Genomic DNA, 20,028 nt, shown 5'->3' on the forward strand with positions numbered 1-20,028 from the left:
TATATTGAAACCAAGAGGTTGGTGCATATATACCTCATCTTTTATACCCTCATTTAGGAAAGCTGTTTTCACATCTATTTGATGTAACTATAAATCAAAATGTGCTACAAGGTCCATGATTATTCTAAACGATTCCTTAGTTGAGACATGAGAAAATGTGTAATTATAATCTGTGCCCTCCATCTGAGTGAATCCCTCTGCAACAAGCCTAACCACATACCTCTTCACTCACCTTTTAGAGTTTGTTTTGGTCTTAAAGACCCACTTATAACCAACAGGTTAAACTCTATCAGGTCAATGTATTAGATCTCATACTAGGTTCTTTGCCATAGAGCCAAGCTCTTCTTTCATGACAATGATCAAATATGTCAATTTATCACTTTCAATGGATTATGCAAAGGTTAAGAGATTATCATTAATGTCTATAAAATCGTTCAACTCTTGCAAATACACTATATAATCAAGATAGACAACAAAATTCTTGCTCCTCGTGGACCTCCATATAGGTATAACTAATGGTTCAATTTAAACCTTTGTATCTTGTTGTTGTGTAATCATTGAGCTCTTGCAAATACAGCACATAATCAGGATGGATAACAGATTTCTTGGTCCTCGTGGACCTCTATATAAGTGTAACTGATGGTTCAATTTGAACCATCATATCTTGTTGTTGTTGTGTATCCTCATCAACAACATGTTCTAATTGAGATTGATTCTCATTGATCAGATTTTTCCTAACATCAAATAAAGGGACAATGATAAAAAAAAACTATCTTTTTCTTTTGCAAGTAAAGAGATAGAATCCTGTAATTCCTTAAATATAAGACTTTGAGATGCATTTATCCTAATAAAACTTTATTCAAAAAATCTCGCTTTATCTGTTTCCACTATTTATTGTATATGAGATAGACAATAAAACCTAAAGCCCTTTGATCTATCTAGATAACTATTAAAAAATTCACTCATCATCCTAGGATCAAAGGCTTTTATATGTGGGTTATACAATTTAGCTTCAGCCAAATATCCCCATGTGTGCATATATGATAAAGAATAATTTCTACATGTCCATAACTCATAAGGAGTCCTTTGAACAACCTTGTTCAATATGTGCACTATTATCCTAAGCGCTTCATCCTACAATGTCAAGAAAAGGGTTGAGTGATTTAACATCACTCTAACCATCTCCTTAAGAGTATAATTTCTTCTTTCAGCTATACCATTGTGGTAGGTACTACCAGACATGGTGTATTTAGGCACAATGCCTTCTTCCTTTAAAAACTGTGCTAATGACCCTTTCTTTTGTCACATCTCAGTAAAACGACCATAGTATTCTCTACCTCTATGAGATCGAACCACTTTTATAACTTCATCAATTTGTTTCTCTACTTCTTTCTTGAAATCTTTAGAAATCTGAAAAACTTCAGATTTCTCAAAAACCAAGTAGATATATATATATATATATATATATCGAGAGTAAACAACCCGTAAACATCTGTATGCATAATCTCTAATTTATCATTGCTGTGTTTGATATCATTCTTATATATGTTGGTTTGCTTAACCTTTATGTAGTCAACACAACATTTTGTACCTGTGAAGTCAAGGGATCCAAGAATATCTTCTTTTACAAGTCTTTGGACTATCGCTTTCGAGATATATCCTAACCTTCGATGAAAAAAAAAGATTGATAATTATTTAAACCACATTTATTTCTAATCAATGTGTTCTCAATGAAGTAAGATTCCTGGATATGGAGTTTGGTTCTTAAATGATACAATCCATCACACACATATACAAAACCAATCGAAATTGAATTTTTAATAATAATAAGTTTGAAGTTTTTAAAATTAAAAGTGAAACCAAACTTATCATGTTTTGAAATCAAAATAAGGTTTCGACTATAAGATGAAACATAAAATGTATCAACCAAGTCCAAAATGAATCCAAACTCCAAAATAACTCAGCAGGTCCCAATGTTATGCGAATGCATTTTATTTTATGAGAAAATGCTTTTTTCATGCTCCGTTGGTTCTCTTTCGCTTTGAAATGCCTACAAAAAGTTGACAATGTGTATTATGACACTAGAATCAATCCACCAGTTATGAAATAAAGTATGAATTAAATTGCACTCATGAGAAACAAATGACGAGTTACCTTTATTTGTGAGATATTTCTTATACTTCATAAATTTCACTTTCTTATGTCTATTCTTCTTACAAAAGAAACACTTTATAAAAGAACCACTACCTTCGGTTTTGACTTTGGCCTAAGAGTTGAAACTCTCTCAAGAGGATTTTTTTTTGCTTTTCTTCTTGAATGAACCTTTCTTTGCCTCATGCCTATATTTTGCCTGATGAAAAGTCATATGTGTACTTTGCACATTCTCACCCTTCAAATTTTCTTCCTCTTCAACACACTTAGTCAAAAGGTCATTGAAAGGCCATTCATTACTATATGTAAAAAATCTTGAAGGGTCTGTATTCAATAGACAATAAGGTCAAAATCAAATATATCAGGAAGGAGTCAGAAATGGTGAGCTTCATGTCATTCAATTAAGATGCAATGTTTTCTATTTTTAAAACATGCTGTCGGATGTGGCTGACTCCAAAATATTTCATAAATATCAATTTGGACATATGAGTACTGGCCTTAGCCTTATTAGAACTGACAAATTGAGCCTCAATGGTTCTCAAAAATTTCTTCATTATCCTGCAGTGAGGGATGTCGCCTTGAATATTTTTAGCCACTCATGATTGCAAAAGCAATAGGCTACACCTATTTGAGCGCTCTCACTTTTCATAGACAACTTTTTAATCGACTGTGCTTTATTCTTTAAGAGTAGGAGGTTCGTCAGTTCTTAAAGCTAAATCTAGATCCATGTATCCCAAAATAAATAACACAATTTATTTTCAATAAAAAAATCAATCCATTTAAAATAGGAATATTTCTATAATCGCAAATGATCATGGAACCTGATATTGCAAGAACAAAAGAAAAAACCAAATAAATGCTCATACAAGATTCATATCGAAAAGGCTGACATGATACCCTTTATTATTCACCTTTTCTAAGACAAGCTTAATATGATCATTATCGTTCTACTTTGGTGAAAATAATAATACTCAGAGCTATTTCACTTTCTCAATTCTCAAGAAATTGACATTGAATTGGTGAAACTAGTAGATCATGTAATCAGAGGCAATTTAGTACTATAGCTTTCGGTACAAATATGCTTCATAGGCTGGTGTACACACCTACTATTGCACTCTATGTGAATTTGGAACACAATGACCTGCCTTTGGGTTGAATCATTGTTTCATAAAGTCACATACAATCACAATACCAATTTCAATTTCAACATAGTCCAAAGAATCCTCAATCAATATAACTCATGTCGCTTTGATAAAGTTGATCAAAATCTTTTATCGTAAGTATATTCATATTGCAAAGCATGCTATAATACATACTTTGAATTCAGTCATAATCTGATGCTTAAATATTATGGACAACTAAAAACAACATAAATAGCATATTAAATATTTAATGAATTAGTATCTTTATTATCAAATTCAATGTCATGACCATTGTACTCCTCAGTCAATTCATCTTCTTTGTGTTTACTTACTATGTCAAGAACATCGTATGCATGTCTTAGAGATATTTTTTGCACCATATGCCAACCGCTACCCAGTTTGGTATCAGAAAGGTAAAAGCATTGTGTAACTTGACACACTAAAATAAATGGTTGATTATCATACCATGTCCAAGATAGATTCACACTTGTAAAGTAAGCATCTTGTCTCATTGCCATATGAGGCTAAGTGTCGAACAAATCACATTTGAACAAAAATATTGTATGTCTTATATAGCGTAGAACATAAATATTTGTCAGAAAACTGTAATAGTCAATGGTGCCTATATTATTCTCGCATAGAACACCACCACTGTTTTGGCAACAACGATGTTTTTAACGATCCATTGTATGAAACATATTCCCGTTCATGATACAACTTGAGAACTTGAATACCTCATGATCAAAGCCATATACAAGAGCACGCACTTGTTGACTAACTTCTCGTTCATTCAACTGATGTATGCGAACCTTAAACCAAGCTTCAAACACCTCCTGATACTTACATTTAATCTGCAGTAGGACTCTCTCTTGCAATCAACTCTTTATGTTCACTGCATTAAAAATAGATGAGATGAAAAACAACCAAAATATATATGCTATTTTATTTAAGATAAAAAAATATACCTAATGTAATCCCAAATTTCTACACAATTATCTAGTACATACCATGAAGCCCCAGCTAGATAAACATCATCTAGTAGTACAAACTTGGAGGCTCCTAACCTACGAGCTCATTAAGAGAAAACACACAAGCCTGTAGGGTTCTCAACTGGCAAACAATCATAGTTACATCCTTCATAGTTATGTCTTGTTTCAATTTTATGTAGATATATGGAATAAAAAGTCAACCATTTATCTGAGATATATGCATATGTAGTTGATCCTTCTGAAGGTGCTCTGTTCCTTACAAAATACTTAAGTTTCCCAAGACACCGTTTAATTGGATTATCCATTGGAATTGTACAGGTTCTGCAGGCTCAGCCTCTTGAGGTAAATGAACTGCTAGATGCACCATAATGTCAAAGAAAGACAATGAAATTATCTTTTCCAATTTGCATAGAATCAAAGCTATATCGCCCTTCATGCGGGTCAAGATATTTACTTTCAAAGTTCTAGCACAAATTTTTTTGAAGAATATGCCCAACTCAGATAAAGTTATGGAAATTTATTTGTTGGTAAATCTACGAATTACAAAAGGCAGTATGCATTGAACAAAAACATGACAATCATGACTTTTTATTTCTACCATCTTACCATTGTCAATGTTCACATAAATACCGATGTTAGATGTGTAGCCATAAGAAAATTTTACCACTTTCAGCCAATGAAGGCAGTCAGTCTTCTCGGGTCCTACCAATGTGAACATTGCCACCGACATATATGTAGATGTACCACAACTCTGCAGATTCAAATTCCAATGTATGCCCATTGCATGCAGCTCTTTTCATGCATTTTTATTGTCTTTTGTTCTAAGATCTAGCAGTACACTTAATAAATAATCACATACATTTTTTTCAATATGCATGACATATAAGTTGTGCCTTAACTTCAGTGTCGACTAGTAAGGCAATTCCCATAAGATACATCTCTTGGTCCAATTCAATTCGATCTCGCTACACTTTAACCTTCTTGTATCCTTCCTAAATGACCTATATGAAAGTTGCTCAAACTATATAATTAACACTCCATCTCTAGATAATTCTTTTAGTGCTATCCTACTCTCAACAATGTTATCAAATAAATTCTTTTTCCTTCGCCATGGATGATCTCAAGGTAAGTATCGCCAATGTCTCATGTAATACGTCTTTTGCTCAAACTTGAGCCATTTGTATTATGTATCCTTGTTATATGTAGGACATGCAAGTTTACCCTTATTAGACCACTCAGATATTGCATATGAAGGAAAATTATTTATGATCCACAAGAGTGATGCATGCAACTAAAATGTCTGATCTGTGGATACATCATACATATGCAAGCCATGGTACCATAATTCTTTCATATCTTCAATGATCGGCCACAAATTGGCACATATATCATTGTCAGGTGCCCTAGGTAGAATAAGAAGAGACAACATCATGAATGGTAATTTCATACACCTCTAGGAGGAAAAATTATACATAATTAACACTATAGGCTACATGTTGTACGACATGCTCATAGTTTCGAATGGGTTGAAGTTATCACTTGACATGCCAAGTTGTACATTGCTGGGATCTGCAGTGAAAGAATTATACTCTTTGTTAAACTCTTTTCAAACTATAGAATCAACTAGATGCCTTCGGTAAATCCCATCATCTACACGTCCTTCCTTGTGCTGCCTTGTTGCATTTGCAATATCTTTTGACATAAACAATTGTCTCAACTTGATTTTAATAAAAAAGTATCACAAAACCTTTTAAGGTAACCTATTGTTATTACTATCACGATGTTCTTCATAGTACCATCTTGTAGTGTGACACTTCAGGCATTTGTTGGCATTAGCATTTTGCTTCTCGAATAACACACAATTATTCTTGCAAGCAAAAATTTTATCGTAGCTAAAACCCAGGTCTTTTTTGTACTTGTTTGCTTCATAAAATGACTTTGGCAAGCCGACCCACTCAAGGAACACATCCCTTAACAAGTCAATTAACATATCAAAAAAATTGTTACTCCAATTGTTAAGTGTCTTCAAATGAAGTAGCCTAATGATGAAAGAGAGTTTTGAGAACTTCTTACATCTTGGATAAAGTTCACACCGAGACAACTCCCATAATTTGTCAAACAATCTCCCTTCAGTATCGTTGTTTGTCACACCTGATATAGTAGAAGATTGGTCGGGGTTAGAAGGCACATGTGTCCCCATATAAATGCCATCCAACAATTCAACCATATCATCATTAACGTACATAGTGCCCTTGATCATATCATCATTTTTGGCATGCTCGTATCAACCCTGAATGTCTCTGCTTCACCGTGATAGACTCCGTTTGTGTACTCTTGATAAAACCCATGTTGAATCAAATGTGTGTCTACCACATTTACTTTTAAGTACAATATGTTCTTGCACTTCATGCATGGACACTTGATCCTATTGTGTCTATCTATGAGATTACGAGCTAGGTTATAAAATGCCTGAACTTTGTTTATGTATTCAAGCCCATGCCTATATCTATGAAAGATCCAACTCTTATCCATCCTATAACCTCTAGCTAGTATACAACAATAAACACCCAAAATAGCTTCAAAAAATTAGGGATTTGTTTGAAGTATGAAAAAATTACAGCAGCAAAAAAAATCTTAAGTAAAATTAAGAACCATATGATCAAGATAATTGATTGTTTATCATTTCTTACTTCAGATGAGCAAGGTCATCCATGAATTCCAGTTCTGTGAATTTCAAGTCTCTTGTGCATCATAAGCATAAGTTCTGATACTTAACTTGATAAAACAACATACTTGCTTGCCACTAATATGAACTGTTAACAGTTTGATTTGAATAATATGGTGAACCAATTTTTTATTTCTTGTGTTTGTTGAAAGAATATTTTTGTGTTATGCCTTGTTTACTAGAAATTTATATTTTGACACTTTAAAAAATGTTATGAGCTTTGTGATTCTGCAAGGTGATGACAAAGATTTTTTCAAATTTCTAGTTGGAAACCAACAGGTTTGTAAACTTTGGATCCTTTAAATTTTGATTAGTTTGACCTCTAAACTTTGTGCTTGTGGATGGAGATCTGATATGTTTATTTAAATCTTGAAGAAATAGAAGAATCTTCTATTTCCATGCAACCTCTAAACCAAAGCTGCATTCTTTTTTCCACCAGGAAAACTTTTATCCCTGCCCTTGCTTCCTACTTAATGTTGTGAATCCTTGTGAACATATAATATGTTTTGGATCTTTTTAGTTTTCACACACACACATGCATGAAGGTGCATCCATCAAGTTGACTAGGCATGGTTTTTCCTATTTATGTTTTAAACCTTTCATGATTTTTCTTCTTTTATGATATATACCACCAAGAGCCCCAAACCGTAAAATAAGAAAACCCATCCCTAGGTTTTCTGCAAGCCCAAAACAATAAAATCCCAAGAAATCTTAAGAAAATTTTGGAGTTTTGTTGAATCACATAAAAACAATGTCATAAAACCCTCAAATAAGAAAAAATAGGATGAAAAAAAAATACCTATATGAGTTTCGATAGAGAGGGATTGCTCAAACTCTGAGTTGTAGATGTGGTGATTGAGGGTGGAGAAGAGGTCCTCTAGAGCAATGGTGGTGGACTCTATTGAGAGAGAGAGCTCGGTTGAGAGATAGATCAAGGGCCTAAGATGGTGGTAGCCAGAGAGAAGTCGTCTATGCCGGAAATGATAGTTGACGGAGGGAGCTTAGTAGGGATGGCAATGGAACGAAAGAAACGGGGCCCCATCCTGCTTCGCTCCATTTGGGTCAGGGATGGAGGTTAAAATCAAAACCTGTGCAGGGATGGACTTACGCTTTTCCTCGCCCGCTCTGCCCTGTCCCCGATAAAATTCCACTAGAGGGGGGGGGGTGAATTGTGAAATTCATTGCAGATCGATAATATAAAAAATATGCTAATTAGGCACCACACAATAAACACAAAATTTATACTGGTTCGGCCGAGTTACTGACCTACATCCAGTCCCCAAGTAAAACACTTGAGCCTTTCACTATAAAATCCGTGTTACGGGATAAATAGTACAACACCCTCTTCCTCAGAGGTCTACTTCTCTCAACAGAGAAGGGAAACACCCTCTTCTTCAAAGGTCTACTTCTCTCAACAGAGAAGGAAAACACCCTCTTTCACAGAGGTCTACTTCTCTCAATAGAGAAGAAAAATACCCTCTTTTACAGAGGTCTACTTCTCTCAACAGAGAAGGGAAACACCCTCTTTCACAGAGGTCTACTTCTCTCAACAGAGAAGAGATACAACAGTAAACAAAAAGTTACAACACTTTCCTATAGAACCTTCAGAATGATATGCAGAGTATGAATGCACGTATGAAGATTCTCAGAATGTTCTCTCTTTTGAAAATAGGCAGAATAATCTCTCAGGAGAACAAAATGTTCTTTTTCTTTTTCTTCACACACACTTTATTCTTTTTGTCAGAGAGCTTTTTCTTGACTTTTTCTCTTTCTTTTTTCTTTTCTTTTTCTAAGCACTTTTTCAGTGTGTCGAGTAAGAATTTTTCTCTTTGAAAGCTCACTTGTTATTTTGATATTATTTTGTTTGTATACATATATAGGTCTTCAAAAATAATCGTTGCTTTTTGAAATAATTATCCTTTTGTGATGTGAGGTGTTAGGTCATCTCAACACAACTTTCTATGAGAAAATGTGTGAAATGATATGTGTACTATATGTTGCTTTTTGCAAAAGTCATCATTCCATAAATTTTAAATATTTGAGGTACACTATACGTTGTTGTAATTAAAAATGAGATTTAATTTGTAATGGGTCTTTTCTCAAAATAAATGTTTTGTAGTACATTGAACGTTAAAGTATTTAGAAATATAATTTATAATGTAATTTGTCTTTACTCAATTAAATGATTTGTAGTACATTAATTATTTTATTACAAATCGTCACTTCTTTGCTTAAATGTATGTAAGTACAATAAATGCTTGTTTAGTACTTTATTTTACAAATGGTCATTTCTTGAGTAAATGCTTTTGAAGTACCATTTAATGCTTACAAAAAGAATGATGACTTCAAATATAAGTCGTCACTTTTTGAGTGAGTATTTTTGAAATTATATTTAATGCTTAAAAAAAAATAAATACAAATGGTCATTTCTTAAATTAATAAAATGATATTTATTTTCTTAAATCATCATTTCTAAAATAAATGATTTGAAGTTCAATAAATGCTTGAGTAATACTTTATATTACAAATAATCATTTCTCAAATAAATGCTTGTGTATTATGAACCAATACATCTTTTCACAATTTGTCTTTTCTTATATAAATGTTTATGTATTATGAGCCAAAATTTCTTACGTAAATGTTTGTGTATTATGATCCAATGCATTTTGTCTTTTCTTACATAAATGCTTATGTATTATGAACCAATACATCTTTTCACAATTTGTCTTTTCTTACATAAATGCTTATGTATTATAAACCAAAATTTCTTACATAAATGTTTGTGTGTTAAGAACTAATGCATTTTGTCTTTTCTTACATAAATGCTTTTGAAATCATGAGCTTTTATATCTTGTCAAATTATCTTTTTCATAAATGCTTGTAGGAAGTACAATTAATGCTTTTGAAATCATGAGCTTTTTATATCTTGTCAAATTATCTTTTTCATAAATGCTTGTAGGAAGTACAATGATTTGTTTCAAAAAGGTATTTTTGAAATGCTACAATATACATAACGTATCCTTTTATGAAAGCTTAATTTTTTGTAAATGAATGGCTTGTATGATTTCAAAGCATATAGTCTAATATGAAATATGCATGCTTCTGAAGGTTCTGTTACATATGACTCTAAAGAAGAAAAAAATCTTCATCTTGAAGTAGCCGATCTTCTTGGATAATCTTTATGAGTGTATGGCCCATCAAGCTTTTTCTTCAGAGTAGTATGATTGCATCAAATAGTTGCACTTGATCAAGTTGTCTTCACTCTTCTTAAGTGAAATAACCTTGCATCAAATACTCGTTAAATGCATAGCACATCATATCCAGTCATATATAACATATTCAGTTTCACATATGAAAGCATATCATATTTATCATATCTCATGAAAGCATATCATGTATTTATCATGTGTCATATATATGCATCATGAAAGCATATCATATTTATCATGTATCATCAAAACATAGTTTCTCAACACCCGATCCCCATTAGTAAAATAACTAAAATACCTTTAGGGGTGGAAGTGGACTAGAGAGAAATGGGTCCCTACCCTGTCTTGCTCTGTTTGGACTGGGGATGAATGACATGAAACGGGGATGAAGGCAGGGTTGAAGGTTAAAATAGAAACCCGTGCAGAGATGAAGGTGAGGATGAAGGTTAAAATCAAAACCAGTACTGGGATAAAAGTGGGGATGGAGGGCAAAATTTTGAGATGGAGCAGAGGTGGAGACCTTGTGCCCTGCCTCCGCCCCGGTCCACTACCATCCCTAGAGCTTAGAAGTGAGAGGGCGGCGAGAAGAGGAATGTGAGGTTTTTGAGAGGGAACAAAAAGAAAAGTGGAGGCTGGGTTTTTGCCAAAATCTAAAATTGTAATATCAACGATGATATTTATCATCAGTTGTATATCTAGCTTCTTAACGACGATAATTATCGTGCATTACCTTATTTTTAGGACCTTTTTACCATTCGAGCGAGCAGATTTCTAGATTTTTGTGTGTTATATCACGACACTCTCTTGATCTCGCAAAATATCACTAAAAATGATATTCACATGATTTTGAGCGTAATTCATGAATTTCATGCGATATCCGATGTGAAATTCTTAAAATTTTGAATGGTACTCATGATTTTTTGCATCTATAATATGAATGCTTCTTAGTTTCACCTTTCTTTGCTTGGATAAAGATGCTAACTTTATGTGTTCAACAACAACATTTTCATATGCGCCTTGCTCACATGCCCTGCATGAACACATCATCTGCACTATCAACCTCAAGAACCAACGGTCCCCATATTGGAGAAAGATGTTATTTCACATAAAACCACATATTTTTCATCATGCATCTAATAGTAATGGACTGTCTAAAGTGCATGATTGGTGTTCTTATAGGTCATAATTAATTTGAAATTAATATGGTCGTTTAGTTAGACATTTTTGTTTTTTGTTGGATAATCAAGCTCTGAATTTAAAATTTAGAAATTAAAATCCAAATAACACTCTAATTTCAAATATACAATTAATTCAAATTCGGACTTAATTGAAACTCAAATTAAATTCTAATTAAGTCTAATTTAAATCTAGATTAAAAATCAAAACCCAAGTCAAAATAAATTCTCAGTTTGAGATTCATTCCAAATCCAAATTAAAGCTCAAATTACAATTAAATCTCATCTTAAGTTCAAATAATATTTTAGAATTAAATTTACCTTTATTCCTCATAAAAATATCAAAATTTTGTGGGATTTACAACTTTGATGCTAGAGTCCTCTTTGATTCAAGAGCGACTCATTCTTTTGTGTCTACCAAATTTTCTTGTATGCTGAATGCACATCCTATAAACTTGAATTATGTTCTTGAGATTGTAACACTCTCGAGTGATAGGACCATCACTCAAAAGTATATACTCGATGTAGAGGTTAAAATTGTAGGGCAAAACCTACCTGCCAATCTGATCATTGTGGAATACCTGAAATGTATGCGAAAGTCTCTTAATGTTTACGAAAATTGCTAAATGTTGCATGAGCAGTTGTGAAATTCCTTTTAATTGTATGAATTTAATCAACTTATTCACAATGATAATTATCGTCGTCAATAGATTACAAATTAAGCATATTGATGACGATAATTATCATCATAATATGAATAGATTGCCAATACATCTACATAATAATGATAATAATTATTGTTGGTTGTAGATTTATATTCATGACAATAATTATCATTGTCATTAGATTTATAATTATGATAAATTTTCAGTTTTTTTATTTTTTTCTAAAATTTCACCATATGGTTGCAATCTAGATGCATGATTTTATAGAAACAAGCTTTTGAATCATCCGATTATGATGTATAAGAAGAATCTTTTAAGGCTTGAAAATCAATGACTTAGAATTTTTGTAAGTATGTAAGCATAAAAATCACATTTCTTGATCCGATTACGGTGATCCAATAGTTGATTCCAAGCAAGTGGACCACACCGAATGCATCTGTAGGGTTAGATTTGCAAAAAACCCTATGAAAAGTCTTGGTTCATACTAGTTTCCATATTTTGTTAGTTTACATATTTCAGTTTTCCTTGATTCAGGGTAACTAAAATATGTAAACTAGCATGCATCGAGATTTTTATAGGTTTTTTTTTTCTAAAATTTTACCGTACGAATGTGATTTAAATAAATGGTCTTATAGAAACAGGCTCTTGGTTCATCCGATTAAAATGTATAAGAAGGATCTTTTAAGGCTTGAAAATCAATGGCTTAGAATTTTCATAAGTATGCAAGCATAAAAAATCACATTTCTTGATCCGATTATGGTAATCCAATAGTCGATTCCAAGCAAGTGGACCACGCCGAGTGCATTTGCATGGTTAGTGTAATACCCCAATTTTTATAACCCAAAAAATAGTGGAATATTTTTTTTTTGAAGTACTTTAACAAATACAATAGAAAAATCATCAGGTCTAAATACATAATCACTTACAAACATACAATTATGGAATTTAAAATTTAAATAAATAATCAACCATACATAAAATAAAATCAAATGTTCACAATGTCCATAAAATATATGTATTATTTATTTTTAATTTGAATCAGATAAAATGCATAAACTTACCAAATGCTGAAGCTATCAAATGCATGCACAAATTTTTATCTTTAATTACATGTTCTTTCTTAAATGATGCATGAAATGCCTAACTAATGCACACATATCTTAAGTTATCACTTCTTAGCCTTGTGGGTATAACAAAAAAAAAAACTAGCTCAAGACCATGGTTGAGGCAGTGTTTTACATACAACGGTGGCTTTGGCCTGGTCAGACATCTTTCACTAGTATCAAGTATAGGACGACAAGAGTGAGAGAGACTCCTAACACTATAAACCCGATGCATCAGACTTTCTCTCATGAGTTTCTTATCCTTTACGTTGTAGTCTATTGCAGAGGTTTTTTCTATCTTCGTGGGTGGGGAGGAGCAACCTTCCATACTCAAACAGAGTTTCAGGAAGCCAGATGTAGCGCTTGCCCTCTCTTTGCAAGCCTTTACTTTAACATCATATATTTTAACTTGATTACTTTAATGGCTTATATGCAACATTATGATTGAATTCATTATAAGGATTCAACCACTTTTTGGGCAATGGGTGCATTTGCAAAGCATTAGCATTGAAAAAAAAATCATTTATTCATGCTTTTAAACAAAAATATGCGCATATGCATAAATTCAAATCTCATTCATTATTTAGCATCCATCCATGCATACTTGATAACATCATCATCATCATAATCATAAGAGTTTCATACAATCTCAGCTGGGATTCCATGAATATTTATAAACACATTACGCAAATTTAGACTCTTCGGTCCTTGACTTGCGCATAGCCCCCTTTCGGGCACATATAGTTATCATTTAAACATGCATGCATGCCTTATCGAAGGCATACTATACTCTGCATAAAATCAAACATTCATATATATATACATTCTATATATTGATTGAATTAAAGGAATTTACAAAATACACAAACACTATACATGTATCGGGGTTCGGTCCTTAGACCGGTTCTGATTTGCAAAACCCTTAATTTTGTCTGATTGTTACAGAATTAACAAAAAAATTTATATTTGATGAACAAAGTTGATATTTTCATAGATTGTATAAATATTTATCAATTTTTTGTAGTCGTAAACCATTCATAAAAATTCTTCTGTAAGAGGTAGTTATGAATGTTTTACCACATATATGTCTTTTTTTGTTCTGACTATCACAGCGCCATGCTTATTCTATGAATAAAGCCCAAATTTCATAATAGATAGAAAATTTTGTTAGCTTTCCAATGCAGTAAACCACTTATCAAAACTCCTCTAAACGAGAGAGTTATGAGCATTTTACTGGCCGAATGTATAGCCGAAAAGCAGTAATACCGGGTCTATGCATTCGGGTTAGATCAAACTGGGTCAGCCGAATTCGTACACCTGTATATTTTTCTTATAATTTATTCTAAAAAATTAAATAAAAATACAACCATTCATTCTTCATAATCTACTGCAGACAAATCTATTTTTCTTTAACCTTCCCGTCTTACACATGCCATGCTATTTCAAAAATTAATTCAGTAAAATACATAATTAAATAGCTAAATCATGAAATTTATACAAAATTAAAAACAAAAAAACTCTACAAAAATCATAGAATATCCACATGCATATATTCTACCAACTACAATAAAAAAATTACATGGTTTTACTTACAAAATTCATGATTTTTCCTAAATTACTAAAATATTTTTTCTTAAAAACTCAATTGACTAAAATTGCAATATCTCAAAATTTTGACCATGAAAATCCATCAAATATTTACAGAATGTCTATAATATTACGTACTACTGACCCAAATCAAAATTTGCATGAAAATATTAGCCTAATCTATGTATTATAAAAATTTATAGTTTTATTTTCTAAGAAACTAATTTTTGGGAAAAAATGTGTTTTCAAGATGGTTTTCTCTCAGAAAACCATTCTTTTTCCATCTTTCGATAGCCCTAAACCAAACTGATATATGGGAGGGTTTGTTAAGGTCTATATTTATGAAAAATTAGGGGAATTCATGTTACAAATTCTGTTTCGCAGGAGAAGTATAAATCCACCTACCTTTTGTCAAAAAATTCACTCCTACGCAAGCCGGTGGGTCTTTTGCATAATTCGATCGATCCACGTACACTACGACCTCATATACTCCCTCCTTAATCCCTCTTTAATCATGTGAATTTCTCTCTTGTTGGCCCAAGAGAGAAAATACCAAGGCTTGGGCATGAAAAAGAAGAGAAAAAAGAAGGGTTTTTGGGGAAAGAGACAAGATTTAGAGAGACTTAAAAGAAAGCTAAAGAAGCAAAATAGAGGAGGCATGAGTCCCTCTTCTTCTTGTATAGACCTTAGATTAGGTTTTATGGGGGTGGTCAAGGGTTGGATTAATTTCTAGCCCTTGATCAATATCCAACATTAGTTTTCAAATCTCTCTAACTCCTTTTTTTTTATTTATCTTTTTGTTTTCTATTAGCTAGCATAGCTTAAGTACTATATTATATATTCTATATAGTGTATAATATGTACTTCAAATAAGGCTTCCATAGGGTTGGTCGACCCCCCTCCTATGGGAACCAAACCTTCCCTTTTTTAAAATTAGCAACTTGCTTGCTTGGCAAGCAAGCAAGTTGACTAATTCAACTCTTTATTAATTTTCTTCTTCTTCTTCTTTCCTTTCTCCTCTTTCTTTCCTTCTTTCTTTCATGGGTCCAACCCTTGATGGACCCTTCCAGGGTATTCCAAAAGTGGCACCCCCTATGGGGCTCATTTTTAAAATTTTGGAAAGTTTTGACTTTTCTAACCCTTATTTTATTTTTTGGAAACTTTGATTTTAACTTCAATTTCAAGTTTGTTTTTGTTTTTATCAATATAGACTTTAAATTAGGATGCCACATAGGATGTGAGGGCCCACCTATGGACTCCTACCATTTTATAAATTCTAGTTAATTTTTTAAACCCATTCTATGAATTTCAAGTTAAATTCATTTTAAATTAAATTAGAATGCTTGATAAATTAATTTAAAATTTACATAAAATACTAATGAATGTAATTTAATAAAATTAATGCCTAATTAAATTTTATTAATATATTTTCAAAGTTTTAAGCATCTAAATTATTTATTTTACTTAATTTTACTAAGGTTAAAAATCTGAATTTTACTAAAATATGCCTTAGATTTCTAAAAACTCTAGGTGTGTGGGGTTATATTCATTTTTTTTTATTTTTTTAAAATGTTTTAAGACTCCAAATCCCTTTAGTGTATTTCTAGCTAAAAATTTAGAAATTAAAATCTATCGCATAATACGAAAATTTGAAAATTCAAAAATTCAAGAAAAGGTCTGGAAAAATCCTGGATATTACAGTTAGATTTGCAAAAAAACCTATGAAAAATGTCAGTTCATACCAGTTTACATTTTTTGTTAGTTTACATATCCACGTTCTCCTAGATCCAAGGTAACTAAAATATTTAAACTGGCATGCTTTGAGATTTTTATAGTTTTTTTTTCTAAAATTTCAGCATACAGATGCAATCTAGATGCATGATTTTATAGAAACATGCTCTTGGATCATATGATTATGATGTATAAGAAGGAAAAAGCTTAAAAATCTATGGCTCAAAATTTTTGTAAGTATGCAAGCATAAAAAATCAAATTTACCTATGAAAAGTTTTGGTTCATACCAGTTTACATATTTTGTTAGTTTACACATTCTAGTTCCCCTTGATCCAGGGTAACTAAAATATATAAACTGGCATGCACCAAGATTTTTATAGTTTTTTTTTCTAAAAGTTCATCGTATGGTTGTGATCTAGATGCATGGTTTTACAGAAACATGCTCTTGGATCATCCGATTATGATGTATAAGAAGGATCTTTTAAGGCTTGAAAATTAATGGCTCAAATTTTTTGTAAGTATGCAAGCATAAAAAACCACTTTTCTTGATTCGATTACGGCAATCCAATAGTCGATTCCAAGCAAGTGAACTATGCTGAATGCATATGCAGGGTTAGATTTGAAAAAAGACTTGTGAAAAATCTTGGTTCATACCAGTTTTTATATTTTGTTAGTTTATATATTTAAGTTCCCCTTGATCTAGGGTAACTAAAATATGTAAACTAGCATGCATCAAGATTTTTATAGATTTTATTTATTTTTCTAAAGTTTCACCGTACAGATGCTATCTAGATGCATGGCTTTATAAAAACAGGCTCTTGGGTCAACTAATTACAATGTATAAGAAGGATCTTTTAAGGCTTGAAAATCAATGGCTAAAAAATAATCAATATTTCTATGATGATAATTATCATCATTAATAGATTTTAGATAATCAAACTATTAAGGGTGATAATAATCATCATCAATATATTACAATTAATCAACTTATTAATGATGAATGTTTGCAAAAATCTCTAAATATCACAAGAGTTGGTGCAAAATTCATTTTCTTTGTGCAAATTCCACAAGCATTAAGTGCATCATTTTCTTTCTTAAAATATTTTCTTTGAAATTCTTCAAGATGTTCGCATGTTGTCGACTCATAGAGATGCACAACTTTGTTATAGCGTGAAAAATTCTATTTTAGTATATATATAAGCGAACTGCACAAACCAGTGGTTCCCAAACTTGTTTTCGTAGAATCTAGGGCTTCTTGTGGTCTCCTAACCTCTTCCTCTCCAGCAAAATTTTTGGCGACTATTTTTGGTGATGACTACTTTTGACGACAATTGTCCGCACTACATCTTATGGTCCCCAACTGGTGGAATCCTTTAATTTTCGCGGTAAGATCATTTTTTCGGTACAGTGCCAATATTTGCATAAATGGTTGTAAGATTTTGATGTGTTGCTTTTCTGGTAAGGTCATTTTTTCAGATTTAGGGTTTTGATGTGGTGATTTTAAAATGACATAAATAGTTAGTTTATAGTTCTAATGCTTTTTTGGTGTATCTTTTAATTACCATTAAGCACAAATCGATGAATATTATATGATTTGATTTTGGTTAGAATTAAAGTTTTTTATTAATTAACATGCCTGATTTTTTATGTTTGCTGGATTTCAAATTTTTTTGTGTTTTTTTTTTAATTATCATTAGGCATAAATCCATGAATATTGCCTGATTTTATTTTGGTTAAAATATTAACAGTTTTTTATCATTTAGCATGAAGCATAATTGTGATGTTTCAATATAGGAACTATGTAAACCATAAATATAGATTTTTTATGTTTGTAATCCATGAATGTTTGTAGAAATTAGGGTTGTGTCAGTGTAAAAGATGATATAAACCAACATGTTAATACATGTTTATATAAAGTGATAGTTTATAGAAGCACTAAACAACATAATCATATTTTAAAAGAAAATTACAAACCATAGCTTGTTTATACAAACCATTCTAAATAAAATTTTGTGGTAGTTTTTTGTATAAAATACGAGTAGAAGTTATTTAAAAACATATCATTAGTCCTTAACCATTTTGATACTTGATATGTTCTAAAATGTTAGGTCAGATATTGTCCTATGTACGTAATAACTGGATTTGGTAAATTTAATTTATTTTGTTCATTTCAATAATGTTTGTCATGTAGGCAAGAATGAAACTATGTTTATTTCAATACTGTTTGTCATGTATTTTCAGTTGACCATTCCACATTTCTATTATTGTAAGAATTTCTTATTCTGAGAATTGCAATATGGCATCAAAGAAGAGGAAAAACTCACAACCTATAATAATAGCCTTCACAAAGATGAGTAAACATACTTCAAACACAAAGCATGGAGTACTTGATGATCGTTAAGCAGTGGGTCATAGTTCCTATACAAAAACATACAATAAGCTTGCCGTCTGGGTAGAGAGAGAGCCTACTCCGTTGCCAACAATATGGGTATCAGGTATAATGCATAAAAAGATACCCTCGCCAGGTCCGAACATAAAAATCTCCGCTCAACCCAGTAGTTGGTAACACTTTCAACAACATAACAATGACTAGTTTTAGAATGACCCAAAGATGCAGATGAAGCTTCAAAAAGGGTTGATAAGGTTTCCAAAATATGGAATGAGAGTGAGGCTGGGCTGCAGAGTGCATAGGAGGTTCCTCCTCCCCAGGAAGACGCAAGGGTGGGGAGCAAAGTGGAGGAGAGTAAGGGCCCTCCACTAGATGATAGTGAGGCTGGGTTACAAAGTGCATAGGAGGTTCCTCCTCCCTAGATGGATGTCAAGGTACTGGAGAGCAGTGTGGATGAAAGTATGAGCTTGAAAGTGGATGAGAGTGAGACTGGGCTGTAGAGTGCACAAAAGGTTCCTCCTTCTGAGGAGGATGCGAGGGTGGGTAGCCGAGTGGAGGAGAGTTCAGAGCCGAAAGTGGATGAGAGTACTGCATAGAAGGTTCCTCCCCCCACAGACCTAAAAGTGGAGAGTGGGGCTTCGAGGAAGAGGTCACAACGGCCAACAAGGTCTAGTGCTCGTCTAGAGGTACATTTCTCTATTGTGTGTAAGCATATGACTTTGACTTTAATCTTATTCTTTTGTTAGCATATGATATATATATATATATATATATATATATATATATATATATATATATATATATACATACATACATATATATACATATAAATATTGTTTGCTTTTGTATATTTCATATTGTTTAAAGGTATTGTACAATAGATGATTATATTGTTAGACTTAGTTGAAGTTTTTTAAAGTTATAATATGTATTATGAGTTACACATCAATTGCTGTATAAATTTTTATTATTTCAATGCTTTTTATCAAAAGTTTGAAATAAACTAATGAATTTGAATATTTAAAATGTTATATTGGTTTGTGTAAGCATAGATACTCAAACATACTGTTATTCATGTTTTTAACATGACAAAAGTAATTATGAATACAATATCCATAGTGCCCAAGGATTTAAAGGGTCCAACATCCCTCATGCATCGAT

Source organism: Nuphar pumila, chromosome 3, assembly GCF_984573655.1.
Source record: "Nuphar pumila chromosome 3, dmNupPumi1.hap1.1, whole genome shotgun sequence".
Lineage (NCBI taxonomy): Eukaryota > Viridiplantae > Streptophyta > Magnoliopsida > Nymphaeales > Nymphaeaceae > Nuphar > Nuphar pumila.